Here is an 18,980-nt window from a genome sequence, read left to right on the forward strand (position 1 = left end):
TTATTCTACTAGTCCAATTAACATCAAATAAATCCAAAATTTTCATATCCCATTGTCACAATCCTTATTCCTCAAAGTAGATAATAATTCAATTGTCTAATCAATGTCGTCCATATAGTAGTTCCCCTCTTCAAATTTGCCCTATCATCTACGTGAAATCATGGATAAATTGGTTTTTAATAGATATATTTTGATAGGGAAAATGGTAAACCCCTCCCCCCGACAAGCTGACTTTTGTAGATAACATGCCCCCAACCAAGTTTTTTTAATAACTTTTACCCAAAATTTAATTTCCTAACAAATATCTTTCCAAGTCAAAAAAAAAAAAAAAAAAAAAAAAAAAACCAAAATACCCTCCCTTTACTTTTTACCCCTTTCCATGCCTCTCTCTCCTCTTTTCCCACCCATCAACCAAATTATTTAACTCTCTTTAAACATTTAAATGACCCACAAAGCACTCGCGCTCTCTCCCTTTCTTTCTGGACCTACGCCCTGAGTTCCCCCCCCCCTCTCTCGCTCTCTCTTCCCGAAGCCAAGGCCCGAGCTCTCTCCCTCTCTCTCTCTCTCCCTCGAAGGACCCACGGCCCAAGCTCTCACTCTCTCTATAAATCATCTTGGGCTCTCAATTTTCCAGCCCCTGACTAAGCCACCAAAGCCCTAGCTCTATTTCTCAGCCCCAGACCAAGACATCCAAGCCCGAGCTCGATCTCTCAACCCCATCAAAGCCCTCGATCTTTTATCTGTTTCTAATAGGTATGAAAGACTATTTTATTTATTTCCTATAAATTAAAAAAAAAAAAAAAAAAAAAAAACAATATCCAATGACTTGTAGCTCAGATATTTTCTTGATGAGATAATATATGTATATATTGTATCTGTCTATATTGTTGGATTGAACTATAGTGCATATATTGTATCTATCTATATTGTTGGATTGAACTATAGCTTAAAGGAATGGTATTGTTACTCAATATAGATAGTGCTCTCATAAATTGGAGATGCATATCTTTTTATCCGTTTTTTTTTTCTATCATTTCTGATTCTCTGTGTTTTAACTGCCCATCAATTTGTTCAGCTGTGTGTATGTGTGTGTGTGTGAGAGAGAGAGATTCATGTCTGTGACCTTGTCACACAATTATATTCTTGCGAATAATTTATAAGTTGGAAGCTTCAACTTTTTTTCTCCAATTTGAAATGCCTTCGAATCATTTATCAATCCAAAATTTTGCTTGCTAGGTTCTTTGAAATTAGTTATATGTTCACATCTGTGAAGTCATTTGGTTTTGTTTGATTTTGCAAAAGAAAGGCATTGCGCTAATGTGAGAGACATTGGGGTTCATGGTCTCACTCTTGAGTATGAATTAATTTTTTATTCACAAAAATCTTGAATTGCATTTTCATCTTAAAAGTTGGGTCATTTTCCATCATTTACTAAAAATCGAGAGTCATTATCTGGGTAAAATCGTTAAGATTACCATAGTTAGATAATCATTGCTAGAAATGTTTATGTAGGTTATATGCTCAAAAAATATGCCTAGCTCTTGTTATAATTTAGTAGTAGCTCTTTTTGCAAAACTCTAGCTTGAGCCTACCAAACTTGGACACGTTCAAGACCAGTATTAGGATATATATACAATGTATAAAGTATAAGTTATTACAAATCTTGTACAGAACAAAAGAAAATGGGTGGTAGGATAGTAATTTATTGCATTTTTAATGGACAACTCCAATTAAGTGTTGATGAGACTTTAGATTATATTGGTGGTGATGCATGTACCTTTTTTATTGACAGCATAATTAGGTTAGATGACACATGAAAATATGTAGCAGAATGTTTGTCACTTGACATACACTTGATATCATTGAGGTATTTTGTCCCAAGAAAAAAGAAGATTTATTGTGAACCTATTCATTGATAGGAGTGAACAAGGGTGGAAGTACTGGCCGGGCCTAAATTTACCGTCGCTCAGGCTCCCTCGGGGACCTGGGCTTGATGAACCCACTCTCAAACAACCACTCAACCCCCACACGCGTGTGCGCTCGCGTGCCGTATACTGATGGCTATTCCAATTGTGAGAGGATTTTCAAGCAGTAAAGAGGTGGACTTGAACATCTACCTCATTGGTTGAGTTCGTGGGACACGTCCGAGCCGTAGCCCTCTTAGATAAATTACGAAAGCCCTCCGGCTGTCCAGCAGCGTAGTTTAATTCGGCCCCCTCTAAGATCGATCTCTCACTTTGACTCTCACTAAAAGATCGCTGGTAGAATTTGATATGGTAACCTCCTCCAAATGCATGTATGGAATAGGGATTCTAGTCTTAAAGGCTAGAGTGATTGAGAAGAAGAAAAGATCAAGAAGAAAGATAAGAAAGAAAAGAATAAGAATAAATTGATGGGGGCTTAGTTTAGAGATAAGAAGATGACATAGAAGAAAAGAAGGCACGACCCAAGAATTGGACAGCCTCTCGGCATAACCTCTCCTAAGAGGTGTTACTGGAGACAAGGGGAAGGTACTAGGCTCAAAGCCTTGATACCCGGAGGTTTTGGGAAGTGGGGTCGCTGGACTTAGCCCGTGACTATGTCACTAACCCAAAGAGCCTCCTAAAAGTAACCCAGAAAGAAAGAGAAAAGAATAAAAGAGAATGAAATAGATAGAAATCTCTCACAGCTGGAACACTATGTAACCTGGTGATTAGAGCAGTTCAAGGGTTAAAACTCTTTTAAGAATACTCTCAGGAGGACCTTAACCCAAGTGATCTTGTGTAAGAGAATATAAATCTCTTATGACCCAAAACACTATGTAGACCGGTGGTTAGAGCAGCCCAAGAGTTAAAACACTAAGAAGTTATCTCAGGAGGACCTCAGCTCAAGTGAGTGACGGCAAAAGAAGAGATGAAAGAGGTTAGAAAAGAGAAAGAGAAAGCGACAAGAGAGAAGAAGGAGATGAACAAGAGAGAGAGTGGATGTGAGAGATGGGAGCGAGAGAGTGGATGAGAGAGAGTGAATAAGGAAGAGAATGGATGCATGAGAGTAGGAGTTAGAGAGAGTTGAGGGGGAGAAGAAGGGTCTATTTTTGGTCCGGGTCCATGACTAGGAGGAAGAGAGAGGGTGAGGGGTGTGGAGAGAGAGAGAGAAGAAAAAAACAGGCCTGCCCCTGACGTGGGTCCGTGACTGGGAGGGAGAGAGAGGGTGAGAGAGAGAGAGAGATTGAGAGAGAGAAGACCGGCCTGCCCCTAGCTCAAGTCCATGACTAGGAGGGAGACAAAGGGTGAGAGAGATAGATTGAGAGAGAGAAGAGGGCCCGCCCCTGGTGTGGGTCCGTGACTAAGAGGGAGAGAGAGATGATAGAAGAAGAGGGAGATGGGCCCACCCTTAGTGCGGGTTCGTGATTAGGCAGAGAAGTGATAGAAAAAGAGAAAGAGAGAGAAAGAGAGACAGGCTCGCCCCTGGCGTAGATCCATGTGATGGGGAAGAGAGGAAGAGAGAGAGAGAGCTCGGACCTACCCTGGGTCCAAGTAGAAGAGAGAGAGAAAGAGAGAGAGATGAATGAGAGAGCTTGGACCCATCTTGGGTTCGAGTGGAAGAGAGAGAGGGAGTGAGAGAGCTCAGACCCACCCTGGGTCCAAGTGGAAGAGAGAGAAAAGAGAAGAGAGAATAGAGAGAGGAGAGAGAGTGGACCTAAAGTAGACTCGAGCCTAGGAGCGCTTTCGCGAGTCCCTTTGAAGGTCTAAGTTCTAAGTAAATGAACCTAGGTGGGTTGGGGTAATGTAGGGTATAGGCTAGGGTATATGGAGTAGGCTAAGGTGTATGGAGTAGGCGAAGAGAGAATAGAGAGAGGAGAGAGGGTGGGCTTAAAGTAGACTCGAGCTTAGGTGCGCTTTCGCGGGTCCCTTTGAAGGTCTAAGTTCTAAGTAAATGAACCTAGGTGGGTTGGGGTAATGTAAGGTATAGGCTAGGGTGTATGGAGTAGGCTAGGGTGTATGGAGGCTAGGGTGTATGGAGTAGGCTAGGGTGTATGGAGTAGGCTAGGGTGTATGGAGGCTAGGGTGTATGAAATGGACTAAGGTGTATGGAGTAGGCTAGGGTGTATGGAAGCTAGGGTGTATGAAGTAGGGAGTAGGAAGTTAGGAATTCTAAGAAATGGGAAGTTTGGAGTTTTAGGGAGTGAAGGGTACTAAGTGTAGTTTTTCTCTCAAACAAGTGTTTCTCTCTCCTCTCTCCTTGAGTTTGGAATTGAGATTGAAGCAAAAGAAGAAGCCTATGCTCTTTAAATTCTCAAGCATTTTCAATGGATTTCCAAAATTCCCTTTACAAATTATTTAACTTGTTTATATAGAGCATCCCCTAAACATGGGTGGATGCTAAAAAACCATTAAAATTGTTAGAAATTACACATTTAATGGAATAAAATAATAATCCCTTTTTTGAAAATAATGACCAAATTACCCCTAACACTTTTCATTAAATGATGAAACCATCACTCCTTGAGGGGCCTCTTGCCATTGCTAGCCCTTAGGAGCTTTTTTAGACGTTTCTGGCAGCAATTTGGGCGATCAAATGTTGTAGAATAATTTCTTGCAATATTACGCACATTTTGATACCCATTGATCGACTTGAAACAGGGTTTTATGGGAGAACCCAAAATCCAGCCCAGTCTATAAACTTTTGATTCTTCGACCACCGATTTAGGCACGTTCTATGATGTTTCGAGAGCTCTTTTTTATCACGAATTGAAGAGGATACTATCATGATCGTTTTGTAATAAAATTCATCCGTTTTAGTCTCCGTTTGAGCGCATTCTAAATTGGGGAGGTTGCCGGAAAATGGGATTCCAGTGACCAAAAAATGCGCCTTCTTAACCTCAAAATTCAGTGTCATTTGGCCTTCAATCATGCACAAAAATTACATCAAACTGAAGCCCTTCAAAGCACGGTCGCAATAGATTGATACTTGTGACGATCCGACATCGAGATATCAAGTTAGAACCTCTTGAAGAATGAGATATTTCACTTTTTAAAATGTGAAATTTCAAGTTTCAAGCCCATCTTCTCTTTAAGAATTCTCTCGTTTCGGTTTATTGCATGTTGTATGTCAAAACGAGCGTATTGACGAGATCTAGTCCGTATCCAAAGTTGAGAGTAATTGGACTCAAAATAAGCAAGCTATGAGTATTTGAGAATTCATCCTGAAATGAGAAAACACAGTTTCCATAAATGGAAAATGGTTCACTAAAGCTGCATCGCAATAATGTAAAGCCCATAATATGTTGGTAAGTTATACACAGAATGGTCCCGGAAGGTCCGATTGGGCCAAAATTTAGTATTTGGGGGGTTTTTAGACATTCCAGATCTAATGACAGTGGTATGATGTTCATCTAAGATCTGGAAAATGGGGTTTTAGCTATACGATCCGTTTTCAGCATGAAAGAAATTGAATTTGAAAACCAAATTCTGTCTTGATCGGCTCAAAACATGTCGGAATGTGACGAAACTTTAAGGGTGTCCGTAGGGCATCCAAAACTACCCTGTCATGAATTTTGATGCCAATCTGACACTTCTTTTGATATTACCCAAATTAGGCTTATATCCACAATGTTAAAGTGTTTGGCGGCGTTTTTGGCATCGACAAGCCCAAGTTACGACCGGTTTTCTTCTTATGCATCCTGGGGATACAAGTACATCAAAAATGATTTATAACATGTACTTCATATAATTCTAGGGCCATCAAAGAGGCCAGACAGCCCCCCCCCGCTACAATCCTAAAATGTTATTGTCTCTAGTTCCGAACAAAGTAATGGACCAATGTTTCTTAGTTCATGGGAGGATGCACTTATTGCAATATGGTAGGAGTTTGAATCATTAAATGACTTCCAAGAAGCCCTTAACAAGTTTGCTATAACACATCATTTCACATACCGTCTTGTTCAAAATGAAGGGTATCGCATAACTACGAAATGCAAAGGTGATGGATGCTAATGAGAGATATATGCTTCGAAGTTTGGTAAGACTAATGTTTTTGGATTCAAAACATGGAGAAGAGAATGCTCATGTAATATGGGGAGAAGCAATGATGTACAGAGAAGAGCGTCACATAAATTTATTGCTTCCTTAACTAAGGATAAATTAAGTGACAGTGTGCATTACAAAGGCAAATAAATCATGAGTAATTTCTCGAGATTATGGTTTAGAACTACCTTATTGCAAGGCTGGGAGAGGGAAAGAAATGATCATAAAAGACATACATGGGTCATAAGAGGAAGCATACAACTAGTTACCAGCATATATAAACCGTGCGATGGAGACGAAACTTGGTAGTTATGAAAAAGGACAAGTATGGCTAAGTGGTAGAATTTGTTGATTGTTCTTAAGCTTTTATGGCTCCATACATGGCTTCAAAAGTAGATGTTGTCCACTTCTATTTTTCAATAGACATCACTGAAGGCATGATACCTTGGGATTTTACTTACTGCCAAGTCACTCGATGGGGAAGAACAAATGTTTCATGTTGCATTCACTATTGTGGATGCTGAAAGTACCGATAACTGGTTATGGTTTATGGAATCTCTAAAGATTGCTAATGGGATAGATCGTGAAATCACTTTTGTATTAGATAGACATTAGGGTCTAGTTGAGACTGTTTGTCAAGGTTTTTAGAATGCCCATCATGCCTTCTATAAGCATCATTTAGGGGAGAATTTCAAGAAGGAAGAAAAATGCATACCTCATGATGTTAAGAAGGCAGTTGTAAGTGCATTTATCGGAGCGTGTAGAGCATACAGACAAGATGTCAGTGCATTTGACAAGATGAGTGAAAGTATATCAATTTTTGAGGACGCATTCAAGTGGTTCACATAAGCATCGCTAGACTGTTGAGCTACATTATTCTTCAGGGGTAGGCTATATGGCTAAGTAACAAGTAATGTGATTGAGTCATCTAACAAGCGGATTCTAGAAGCACGAGATATGCCAATTCTTCAGTGCATTGACTAGCTTAGGAGATAAATCATCGCACTAATGGCCACGCGCAGCTTGGAAGTTGAAAACTGGGATGCAACACTTACCCCACACACTCAAGATGACCTGAGAGAAATCATAAAGCGGTCCCTTTTCGTGAGGGTCATTGTATCAAATGGAAAAGTGTTTGAAGAATGGATGATCACATGAATTATAAAGTAAATATTATTGCATGAGAATGTGAATGTCGAGGTTAGCAAATAACAGGTTTGCCTTGCAAATATGCTTGTAAACGCCTTCAATAGATGAATAGGGATCCCATTGGCTATTGTAAAAACTATTTAACAGTTGCAAACTATCGTGAAGCATAATATGAAGTTATCGTGCCAGTTACCTTGATAGATCTGTTTGGGCATAGTTTGGATGGAAAACTTTCTCCATATGGAGTAAGAGTGCTTCCATCTCACTCAAGATGTCCCCTTGAACAACCTAAAAAGCAACGCATCGAGTCGCAAGAAATACCAGTGCGACCTATTCACTGTAGTCAGTGTAAAGGAACTGGAGAACCCACTTGAAGGCATATACTTTTACTTATCTTTTTCTCTTTGTATTTTTTAATTGGAGCATCCACTTGTGGGGAATTTTGTTAGTATATATAATAATAGTGTTTGTTCCACTTGTGTTCATTTTGCGCTATTAGTGCACATATAATGATGTTTGTTTCTTTTTTATTGGAGCACCATAATTGGTTTTGAATGAGCCATTTTCTCTCTCTTTTTTATTGGAGCATCCACTTGTGGTTATTTATTGCCAATGCATATGTACATATTTTTTTAAATGGTGTTGTGCACATGTAAACTAATAATATAAAAAGATTTAGTGATGCAAGACCTGGAACAACCAATAGGAACAAGGGACCCATCCACTTCGTCCGATCAAAGGCAAAAGGTATGGTGGTTTATTTGTTTTAATTCATGATTTATATTGATTAGGTAATTCTCATATTGTTAATAACTATTGTCATTTATTATTAAATTTCATTTCAAGAGAGAAAGAATATTTGCATTGACAAATCAACTAAAGCCCTAGGAAAATGGGAGCTTGATCAACGACAAGTAGCTCTAGTTCAAAAGATCAGATGGAGCTCATTGATAGACATTGGGGTCTCCCATCGATTGCAGACTACTGATGGCCTTTATAGGGAAATGGTTCAATGAGACAAATACCCCATGGTTAGCCATTAGTGAAATGGCTCAAGCATTATATGCTGTGTGGCAAATATTAAGGATACTCGTGACAAACAAACTTGTAATAATCATCAGGCTTGAAAACTATAGGGCTTTCATCAAGAAGTATCTGGGAGATTGCCCTAAAGATAATAAGTTGGTGCATCTTAAACATACATGGTTGATGACGAGATTCGGGCAACTACCAAAAAAAAACCACCAATGTACAACTGATGCAACACACTCGGGGCGTATCTCATTTATTTAATCGATACAATTATATTTGTTGACTCATCTAAAGGATCGACGCATGCAATGTACCTGTAGTTGTTTCGAGATTTTGATAAGGCAGGGAAGTATGCATGGGGTGCTGCAGCTCTTGCCTTATTGTATCGTTTCTTATCTAAGGCTGTGGGCGGGGAGACTATGCCTTTAAGTTAGTCAGCAACCCTACTACAGGTAATTCTCACTATCTTTTTAGTCTATATTTAGAGCTTTACAATTTCTTTGGCTTCTTAATATTTTTTGTGCAGTGTTAGATCTATGAGCATTTTCCAGCTCTAGGCACCAAGGCTACATTGATCAACCTAGGAATGCCTAGTGCTTGCGTGTGGAAGAAACAACCACGCCACAAAGACTTGTTACAAGTGCTTGATGACATCTCATTTGATTAGGTTACTGGTTAGCTTGTGTGCTTCTATAGTTGTAGTTAATCTACCAAAGGCAAAAACAAATAAGTTTTTATTGTGTCATGCTTCTTTTTGTAAGTGATCTGTCAGCCATATTAGGAGTCCCGCAATGAGGAGCACATCTCATTAGATCTGCTCAATCAAGATATCACGTTATGCCAAATATACCTGATAAGTTTCAACATTGTAGAGTATTATATGCCCGATCGCGTGCTGTGATACTTTGGGAAGGTGCAAGGGATTCATTTTGAGCCTCTCAAGTGAGATAGGATAGAGAAGATATACACCCCACAAGTTGGATTGACGAGTGTTATATGTCATTTTTGACGTACCTTAGTCCCTCAAGAAAAATAAAGGAGAGAGCCGGCTACAACCTAGCCATAACGGCACGTAAGGCACAATCGCATGGGAACAGTAGCCGAGAAGAAGCCTTGAACCAGAACGACCAAGAGAAAACGCCTACATAACCAAGAGGCAAAGTCTCATGCTGCCACCGTGAACATAGGAACTGGGTAGGTACGCCAAACTGTCGTTGACATCGTCTTCCAAATGAGTGGGCCCGGGCTCAGTCGAGTCAACCCAGCAGCACTAAGCCTGACCCATCACAAAATAGGGCAGAGGCATGCTTCCACCGTACAGCTTGGGCCACTCCTTGACGAGCTCGCGATTCCTCCCCTGCAGCAGAAGAGTGGCGGAAGCCTCAGACGTTGGCAAAGCCTTGACGACACCGTCCTCCGAACATGCAAAAGTGAAAACAAGTCTGCCTTGCGAAGGGAGAAAAGACCGCTTGAATTCATGGATGCCAGAATCCTCAGAAAGACATCTTGACCCTCACAGAGAACTTGGTCGCGTGGGAACTAAGACCAAAAGGACCCTCCAGAAAGAAACCCAAGTCAACATGACAAGCGGCGTGCAAAACAAAAACAGAAAGGCACAAAACCCAAGGTCACAGAAGAAAACGAAATCCCCGATCGTCGAAATCCCTTTTCTGGTGATCTCTCGAAAAACCCGAATAATTTCACATAACAAAGACCAAAAAAGCAAACTAAAACATGTTGCAAAAACACTGAAAAGACTTTCCCCAGGCTCACAAGCAACGCAGAAACACTGCAGATCACGAAAGAAACCATCGAAGAGTTCATAAAACTAACCGGACTCCTTCCTTCACAAAAGAGATTGCTGCAATACGATCAAAAGAGATCAAAACGATCACAAGAAAACGAACGTCAAGAATATAACAATACATTGAATGAACTCACGCTGCAAGTACCTGGAAAGAGCTCTCAAAGTTTGATAATGGCGATGGCCTCCGTAGAAAAGGACACATTTGTCATTTGTACAAAAGAGTTTAAGGGGCATTTTGGTCATTGTACTCAATTTTGGGATTTTATTTTAATTGTATTTAGGCTTAGTTTTTGAGTATCCACCCTTGTTTGGTGAGAACTCTATATAAACAAACTCAAGTCAATTGTAAAAAGGGGGATTATGATTCAATAAAGAAGATGTAGTACGCTTTCTTTTGCTTGTCTTTTCTCTTAACCCTAGCATCCCAAAGAGAGGAGAGAGAAAAACTTTGCAAGAGAGAGAAATACATCCTGATCGCACGTGTACGTACCTCTCCTCTTGAAGATACCTAACACCACATGAACTTTCTCTCTTCCCCTCTAAACATGTAATCCCACACACGTGTGAAACTACGCGGGCGCAAGTAACTCAAAAGACTCAAACCAATGCACGGCCGCATCTAGTCCCCCTTTTTCCCAATCAGTTTAACCAAAATTGAGGAAACCCCCTGCTCGCCATTTCGACCACCCGAAGAGACATCATTGAAAGAAAACCAACCCAGGAGAGAAGAATTAAGACATCCATTGAAATTTAAACCTGAGAGAGGAGAAAGAGTCGATAACGTCTGAAGAGAGTCCCTAACCAAACCATACTGGTGAACAGTCGAAGGGCTTTCATAATTGATCTAAGAGGGCAGGCCGCCTAGATGTGTCCTACGAACCCGCAATGACAAGGTGAGTAAATTGACATTCTCTCGTTGTAAAATCTCTCTCTCTCTTTGTTGATAGCATATCCGCATTCGAGAAAGCACGCGCGCTCGCGTCACCCAACGCATCACGCGCACGAGCCTTTTGTGGTTGTTTGAGAGACGATTTCCTCCTTGCGCCGTGCGCAAGGGATCTAGAGAAAATCGAGCCCCGACCAACTGGCAACTCCACTGGGTATGTGCCACCCTGCAGTTTGCTCGGCCTGTTTTCAGACGAAAACCCTCTTCTCCTCTCTTTCAAAAATCTCAATGAACTCCCACTCTTCTTCTTACTTCCAAATCGGGGACTTTCTCATCCCCCATATCAAATGACTCACTCTTCCACGAGTGGGTTAGCTGGTCCTGCTATCCTAGTACAACCTAAGATGGCTTGGAGTTTGAGCACCCATGCCCCTACTCCTTCCTCCTCACATATAAGAGAGAACCCACTAATGTTAACTCTAAGGGCTGCACCGTAGCCACTCCCCCACATCCTCACGACTGACACCTTGTCAGCAGTAAACCAAGGAGCAGGCTCCTCGCAGCCCTTCCCTGCAGCTCGGTGGACCCTAACAGGGCTGCCACCTCCACCGGCGCCCGTAAAGCAGGTCGGCCCATACCACACGTCATCAACGCATGTCTGTCCTCCTTCACACACACTTACCTTACAGCTGATAGCCTGGCCATCGCCTTGACAGATCGAGATAGATGGCAGCCCATCTCAATCCTTTCACCCACTATGGGTCGCCTCAGACCCAAACTCGCCACGCGGTCTGCCAACCGCCTGCACGCCACATAATGAACTCACCGCTCGGGGCAACCCAGATGGTAGACCGAACCGAGCACACGACCTTCAGATCAACCAAAGGTCTGAAAAACACCTGCACATACATGTCGAAGGCCGTAAGGCCCACCAAACCAACCGGGAGGGAATTCCAAGTGCCTAGCCCCATGTAGCACGGAGGGATGGGTCTAGTGCCGTCCCAAACACTCCGATAGATCGCACACACCATTGCAGGATCAAGCCCCCCACCAGCAGAAGGGAGGAGACACTGAAGGTCCAAGCTGGCAACCGAATATTGCCCACCGTTTGACCCTCAAAGAAGTTCCCTACAAGCACGATTCTTTCGACCCATCCACGCTATACATGCAAGATACCCCTCAGGGCAGGTCTCGAGTCAAGCCACACGTGAAGATGACTAGTCGGCTAGCCGTTCGGTCGACGAAGCCTAGGTCGCCAAGGACGATTGCATGACCTTCCCTTTCGAAAACCAACCCACTCCCTCAACACAGGCAAGCAAGGCGAGTGCAGACTGCCTCATAAGGAGGACAAGCAAAACCTTCGACCACTGAAGGTCTGCTAAAGGAAAACCAATTCTACCTGCTACAAGATGCAAGAGAGTTCACGATGGATGATGTCATTGAATGTCATGTCGTCGAGGTACGTGAGGTCGAGTTCAACCCACCTGATTCGCAAAGCCCAAGTAGACTCAAGCAAGTTAAAGAGATATGGCCCCAAGGCTGTCACATGCCCACCCAAGTTGAGCCATGGCCCCAAGGGCTTCAAACATCATGCTTGACGAAGTCTCATCCTCCATTCCTCTCGGAGCCCGTACTCACAAGGGCTGCGAGGCAATCTCAGGCCCAGATAGGACAGGCTCAACTACTTCTGACTGGTATCCCAAATCAAGGCACTAAGAGGCCTAGGATCATCCCCCCAGCCGAGCCGTCTGGTCTCGACGAACAGGTCGAAGCAATGGTGGTAAGTCACGAAGAAGGGGAACAGGAAAATCCGTCTGAAAGCATCGAAAGTATCTTAAAAGATATCCTTGACAGGATCAAAAGACTGGAGGACACTCGTACCGCGATGCCCCCCCCACCAGGAAGTGAATTCTCCCTGCGGACTCTAATATGATGAAAGAGAGAGGCCACAGCCACCTCTCGTAGGCCAGGTATCAACAAAATGTGACCCACGCACCTCCTTCCAAGATCAGCATAACGTTGCTTCTCAGGCCGCATCAACAACCTTCACCCAAGAAGATGTACAAAGGATGATCAACAAGAGCATCCAAGGCCTCTAGGTGTCAAAAACACCCGAGAGCCCCCAATACAAAAAGCCTTACCTGCCTTCAATTGACCAGGTCCCCTTCCCTACCGAATACCATAAAGGGAAATTGCCAGTCTTCGACGGGTCGGATCAACGCAACAACACATAGCCCACTTCACGTCCGCGTGCCAAGAATTAGCCACGAACACCGGACTACTCTTACGACAGTTCGTTGAAACACTTGTGGGACCCACATTCAAATGGTATGCATGGCTACCACCAAATTTAGTCCTCTCTTGGGAGGAGACAAAACAACTCTTCTACAAATGCTTCTTTGAAGCGGATTTGGATGTCCAAACTACAGAACTCCTCAACATGACGCAAGAGCCAAATGAGTTGATGGGAAAATATATCCAGAGATTGCGTGACCTCGCCATGTGCCTAAGCAACCCATGAGCGAAACAAAGGCAGTGCAAACATGTGTAAGGAACATGAAGCGAGAAATCGCCTTACATGTCGAGGCTTCTAACCCCACCACCTTATTCGACATGATTACCAAAGCTGTTAAGATTGAAAGTTTATTAAAACACCATGGAGGAGACCTAGCCCAAAGCTCGTGTAAGGACCCAGAATAGAGCGAGCGACGAGAGAGAGCTCGGCAAGGGAGCTCGCGGTGATAGAGAGCACGACGAGAGAGCACACGGCGAGAGAGCGCGCGGCGATAGAGGACACGACAAGAGAGCACGTGACGATAGAGCGCACGACGAGAGAGCGCGTGGCGATAGAGCGTGCGACGAGAGAGAGCGCGGCAAGAGAGCACGCGGCGTTAGGGCGCACGGCGACGGCTCTGGTTCTGGTGCACATAAAGGACGTCTACCACTTGTTGTGTTCAGGATGCCACTTGCCCATTCCAGGCACCACGTGGACAGCCACCCAACTTCTTGAGTATTTAAGCCTCTCCCTTACCCATGCCACTTATTCTTCCTTTATCTCTCTCTCTCTCTCTCTAAGGCAAAGGTTTGGGGAAGACTTGGTGGGCAGCCATTGTGGGAGTAGGTGTGAGCTGTGAAAGAAGAGTTTTTGAGAAGGCACCACTACTGTTATGTAAGTGGATCAATTACCATTGTATTGTGGTCATAAGGATGCATATAGTATATGTTTATGAGATGAGTAATGAGAGTGCATGTAGTGTCGCATTCTCTTATCCCTTGTTCACTGAAACTTGGGGTTTTTGTTTTATGATGAACGTGGATGCTAAAAATGAACGTATAGCTCACAAATTTTGTAGGAAATGTATGTTTGTGTATGTATGATGTGTAAGAATAGTTATTAGGATGTTTTCTCTAAAACTTGAAGGTTATGGATCATGTTTATGAAGTATGTTATACTACTGTGAAATTCCAGGAGCATGTATATTTTTGAAAGAGGCTTTTGAATAGTCAAATGGGGTTTGATTGACCTCAAATTACTACCATTAGAGATATATGTGAGTCTAATAAAATGTTCGTGTTTTCCCTTTGCTGAAATTCTTTATAAACATGAAGTTATATACCAAAATGTATGAACATGTCACTGTTGACTATTTTCCTGGATTTTTTCACTGCTACTGCGGTTGCCACTAGTTTTAACTATCCAAACGAAGTCTATTTCCTATCAAACTACCACCATTTGAAAGATCTTTGAGTGAACTAAAAGTTGCATGTAGAAAGTATTTTGAAATTCCTCTTAGATTGGAAGTTATGTACCTTTTTATTTTTATAAAGAGATGTCACTATGGACAGTTTTGATAAAGAGCAAAACTATCATTTTGATTGACACTGACTTTTGAACAACCAAATGGAGTTCAAATGCTTTCAAATTGGCCTTGTTAGAAATATATATATTTTTTCTTGAACTTTGATTTTTGGAAGTGTCTCAAATTCTTTATGATTTAAGAGTTATAGTGGTGCGAAGTAGGGTATCTCGTTGCTCCATGTACACAGCAGGGTACTGCGATTAATCCTCATCCTCTTGAACTTTTAAGAGGGCCAATGAGGTCCAATTGTCTTCGAACCACCTTCGTGCGAAAGATAGGTGTGTCTAATACAAAATTTGTTTTGGAACCATTTAAACTTTTAATGGACCAGAAGTTACGACCCAAATTGTGAGCACACGTCATTGCTTACAATTGTAGGAAATTGAACTGTAAAGCTTAAACTGGAATATCGTTAGTGCCACTATGATATTGTCCTTATTACACTGTTAAGATGCGATGTTGCTACTGTCATGTTAAGATACTGATATTGTCATAATGAGACATTGATACTATAATTCTGACCCTATGCAATGGGGCAACCACTTGTAGCGGACACAGTTATATTGATGTGATATGTGAATGGGCACCTATTGGTTGAATGATGGTTCCGTTAATATGCTATTTGTGTGATATGTGAATGGGCACTTACTGTGTGAATGATGGTGCCGTTAATATGCTATTTATGTGATATGTGAATGGGCACTTACTGTGTGAATGATGGTGCCGTTAATAAGTTACTTATGTGATATGTGAATGGGCACCTACTGTATAAATGATGGTGCCGGCAGCTGCAAACTTTCCCTAACTTCCCATGATAGGACAGGAGTTAGGATGTGAATGTGAACATTTGAGTGGGTTGTGCCCCCCAGGTCTTTATGGGCACTATGCATTGGGTCACCCAATGGTTGTGTCGTACTCTCTCGCCAAAAGGGCATAAGGAGCTGGTCGTGTCTTGCAAGGCCACTGCCTACTAAAAACCCCAAAGGGCATTGGGTGTGTGTGTGTGTGTGTGTGTGTGTGTGTTTGTGTGTGTATGTGAGGGCATTATGAAGTAGGGCACCCGCTTATCATTGTCCTCGCTCCTGAATGAGGGTAGAGGTTCCAAGCTACAAGATTTGCTTAGCCTCAGCAATGGAACTTCTATTTCTGGAATAGACCTCTCAAGCTTCTGCCACTGTGATTTGTTATCCTTATTGTTCTGCTTAAAGGGAAGTGACTTCTAATTTATGCACTGTGTATTAAACTGATTTTCTTATTATACTATTAGAATACTGAAAAGCTTTCTAGAGGACTTTCTCTTGATGCTCTGTGAATTAGTGTGAACTGCTTACTGTATCACTATTTATATAGTTGGGATGCAATGGTGTAGATTTGCTTACTGGGCTTTCAACTCACTCCTTTTTATTTACATGATTGTAGAGTAAAGGGTGTTAGTATTCGTGATGGAGGCAAGTAAGTCGTGTTTGGGTTGCTGAAGCTCGAAGTTCGAGGAGGTAAAGAGCCGTGTTTTGAAGATTTTCATAGTATGTTTTGGGTGGACTTACGATTGTGATGTAGACTTTATTTTGTGTATTTTGGGCCAGTAGAGCCTTGAAGAAAATTGTAAGTACTTTTGGATATCGATGTGAATGGTTTGACCGTACTTTTGGATGTACAACTTGTCTTTATGTGTAGATTTTAGTTTTTCTTTCACAGTTTGCTCTTGATTCCGCGTTTTCATGCTATTGAGCCACTCCCACCCGAGTGACGTTTGCCACCTCACATCGTGATCCCGCTCCCTGCCATCACCAGCTCGTACAGTTTAGGGCCCAGGGAAGGGGTCGTGACAGTTATGGTATCAAAGCAGCCAGGATAGGATTCTTGGCTTAGGTAGTCTTAGGAGTGTCTGTAGGATAGGTCTTTGATAGGCTAGTAATGGGATGTTTGTGTTTTAGGTTGAAGATGTCGAAGACTCATGCTAACAACGCGAGTTCAAGCAATGAGAATACCGAGGCCTTCAGTGAATACTTCAGAACTTTGGGGGCTATGACACAAATAATGTGAGATTTTATGCTGGCCCCGTCTACCCCGGCCCCTAACCAGAGCGATAACAGTTTGATAGAAAGGTTCATTAGACTAGTACCTCCAAACTTTGTGGGGCATGGCGGAGTAGAGAAGGCTAAGAGATGGAGAAGACAGATAGAAAATATCTTTGAAGATTTAAATTGTACACATGAGCAGAAGGTTAGGTTGGGTACGTTTATGCTCGAAGGAGAATATGAGCACTGGTGGAGCTCAGTAAAGCAGTCGTGGGAAAAGATGGGAATTGTACCTACTTGGGAGAATTTTCTAGAAGTATTTTATAAGAAGTATTTTCTTGACTCTATAAGGGAAAGGAAAGAGGTAGAATTTATAGAGCTGCAACAGGAAAGGATGTCTGTAGAGCATTATGCAACGAAATTTACTGAACTCTCCATATATGTGCCACATATTATTAACTCTGAGGCACCAAAGGCTAGCAAGTTTGAGAGGGGCCTTCAGCCCGATATAAGGGGAAGGGTTATTTTAGCAAACCTCAAGACCTACTCTTTGGTGGTGGACCTGACCCTAAAGATAGAGAGAGATTGTGAAGACTTTCAAGCTTGAAGAGAAAGGAAATTGGGTGTCACACAGCTTGGAAGTTTTAAGAAGAAAACACGACTGCCTCTCAGGAAAGAATTGAAGGGGAAAAATAGTCAGGGCGGTGTCAAGATTCCAGGGGTTTTTTCAAATGATGTAAGGACCAGCCGACATCCAATCTACCCTCACTGTGGTCTGGGCAACCATACAACAGTGAAGGGCTACAGGAAGACTAGGGCCTGCTTCCGATGTGGCAAGCCAGGTTATCTTGTAAAAGACTGTCCCGTCAAAGGATCAAAGGACAGACCAAGTGCTCAAGGGTGGGTGTTTGCCCTGACAAATCAAGAGGCGAAGGCGTCAACCTCTATTATTCGAGGTACGCTTTCTGTATGTGGATTTGAATCAAGAGTTTTAATTGATCCTGGATCTTTCCATTCATTTTTTGCATTACACTTTGCATGTCACTTGAATGTTAAGCTTGCACAACTTCATTGGACTTTGGTAGCATGTACACCGTTGGGTGGGTCGATAAAAACTAATATAATATATAAGCAGTGTGGGGTTGATATTGAACGACATTTGTTGCTTATAAATTTGATACTTCTAGATGTTCAAGCCTTTGAGGTTATCTTAGGTATGGACCGGTTGTCCACCCACTATGCCACCATGAACTGCTTTGCTAAGACTATAACCTATAGACGCCCGGGCCAACCTGAATTACATTTTAAGGGCATTAGGGATGTTTCTCCTTTACACATCATCTCAACCCTTCGGGCCTCTCGCATGTTGGCCAAAAGATATGTGGGATACTTGGCTTATGTAGTAGAAAATCGGAATGTTCAGTCCAAATTGGAACAGATATCGGTGGTGAGAGCCTACCTAGAGGTCTTCGCAGAAGAGTTAGCTTCTCTACCCCCAGTTAGGGAGATTGAATTTGAAATAGAGGTGGCCCCTGATACTACTCCTATATATAAAGGCCCATATAGGATTGCCTCAGTTGAGTTAAAGGAATTGAAGGAGCAATTACATGAATTGTTAGATAAGGGGCTCATCCGACCTAATGTGTCACCATGGGGCACACTTATTCTGTTTGTTAAGAAGAAAGATGGTACCTTGAGATTATGCATTGACTAGAAACAGTTGAACTAGGTCACAGTGAAGAATAAGTACCCATTGCCCAGAATTGATGACGTTTTTAACCAATTACAAGGGGCCCAAGTGTTTTCTAAGATTGACTTCCGGTCAGGTTACCAACAGTTGCTGGTTAAGGAAGAGGATAACTCCAAAACCGCATTCAGGACTCGTTATGGCCACTACAAGTTCTTAGCCATGCCTTTTGGGTTAACAAAGACCCCAACCATCTTATTGGATCTGATGAACAAAGTTTTTAGACCCTATCTGGATGACTTTGTAGTGGTCTTTATAGATGATATTTTGATATATTCTAGGAATCAAGAAGAACGTGAACGATATTTAAGAATTGTCCTCCAGACCCTAAGAACAGAGAAGTTATATGCCAAGCTCAGTAAGAGTGAATTCTGGCTTCCAAGCGTGGCTTTTTTTGGGCGTATTGTTTCCAAAGACGGGGTAGCAGTTGATCTTTGTAAGATTGAGGTTGTTCTCAAGTGGGAAAGACCAACAAA

At 42.2% G+C, this 18,980-nt stretch overlaps 1 long non-coding RNA gene across 3 annotated transcripts; it reads left to right on the top strand.

Moving 5' to 3' along the window:
- The first annotated feature begins 359 nt into the window (after positions 1-359).
- Positions 360-16,396, top strand: LOC110008296 (uncharacterized). 3 transcript variants are annotated; one of them, XR_002283086.2, is made up of 3 exons: positions 439-753; positions 7,828-7,901; positions 16,159-16,396. It is a non-coding gene; the product is annotated as an uncharacterized LOC110008296 (long non-coding RNA). The 3 variants fall into 3 exon arrangements; XR_016047450.1 differs by having other exon boundaries at positions 7,834-7,901; XR_016047451.1 differs by lacking the exon at positions 7,828-7,901 and having other exon boundaries at positions 360-753.
- Positions 16,397-18,980: the final 2,584 nt, after the last annotated feature.

Source organism: Amborella trichopoda, chromosome 13 (genome assembly GCF_054954075.1).
Source record: "Amborella trichopoda isolate Santa Cruz 75 chromosome 13, AtrichopodaSantaCruz75HAP2 v2.0, whole genome shotgun sequence".
Taxonomy (NCBI): Eukaryota; Viridiplantae; Streptophyta; class Magnoliopsida; order Amborellales; family Amborellaceae; genus Amborella; species Amborella trichopoda.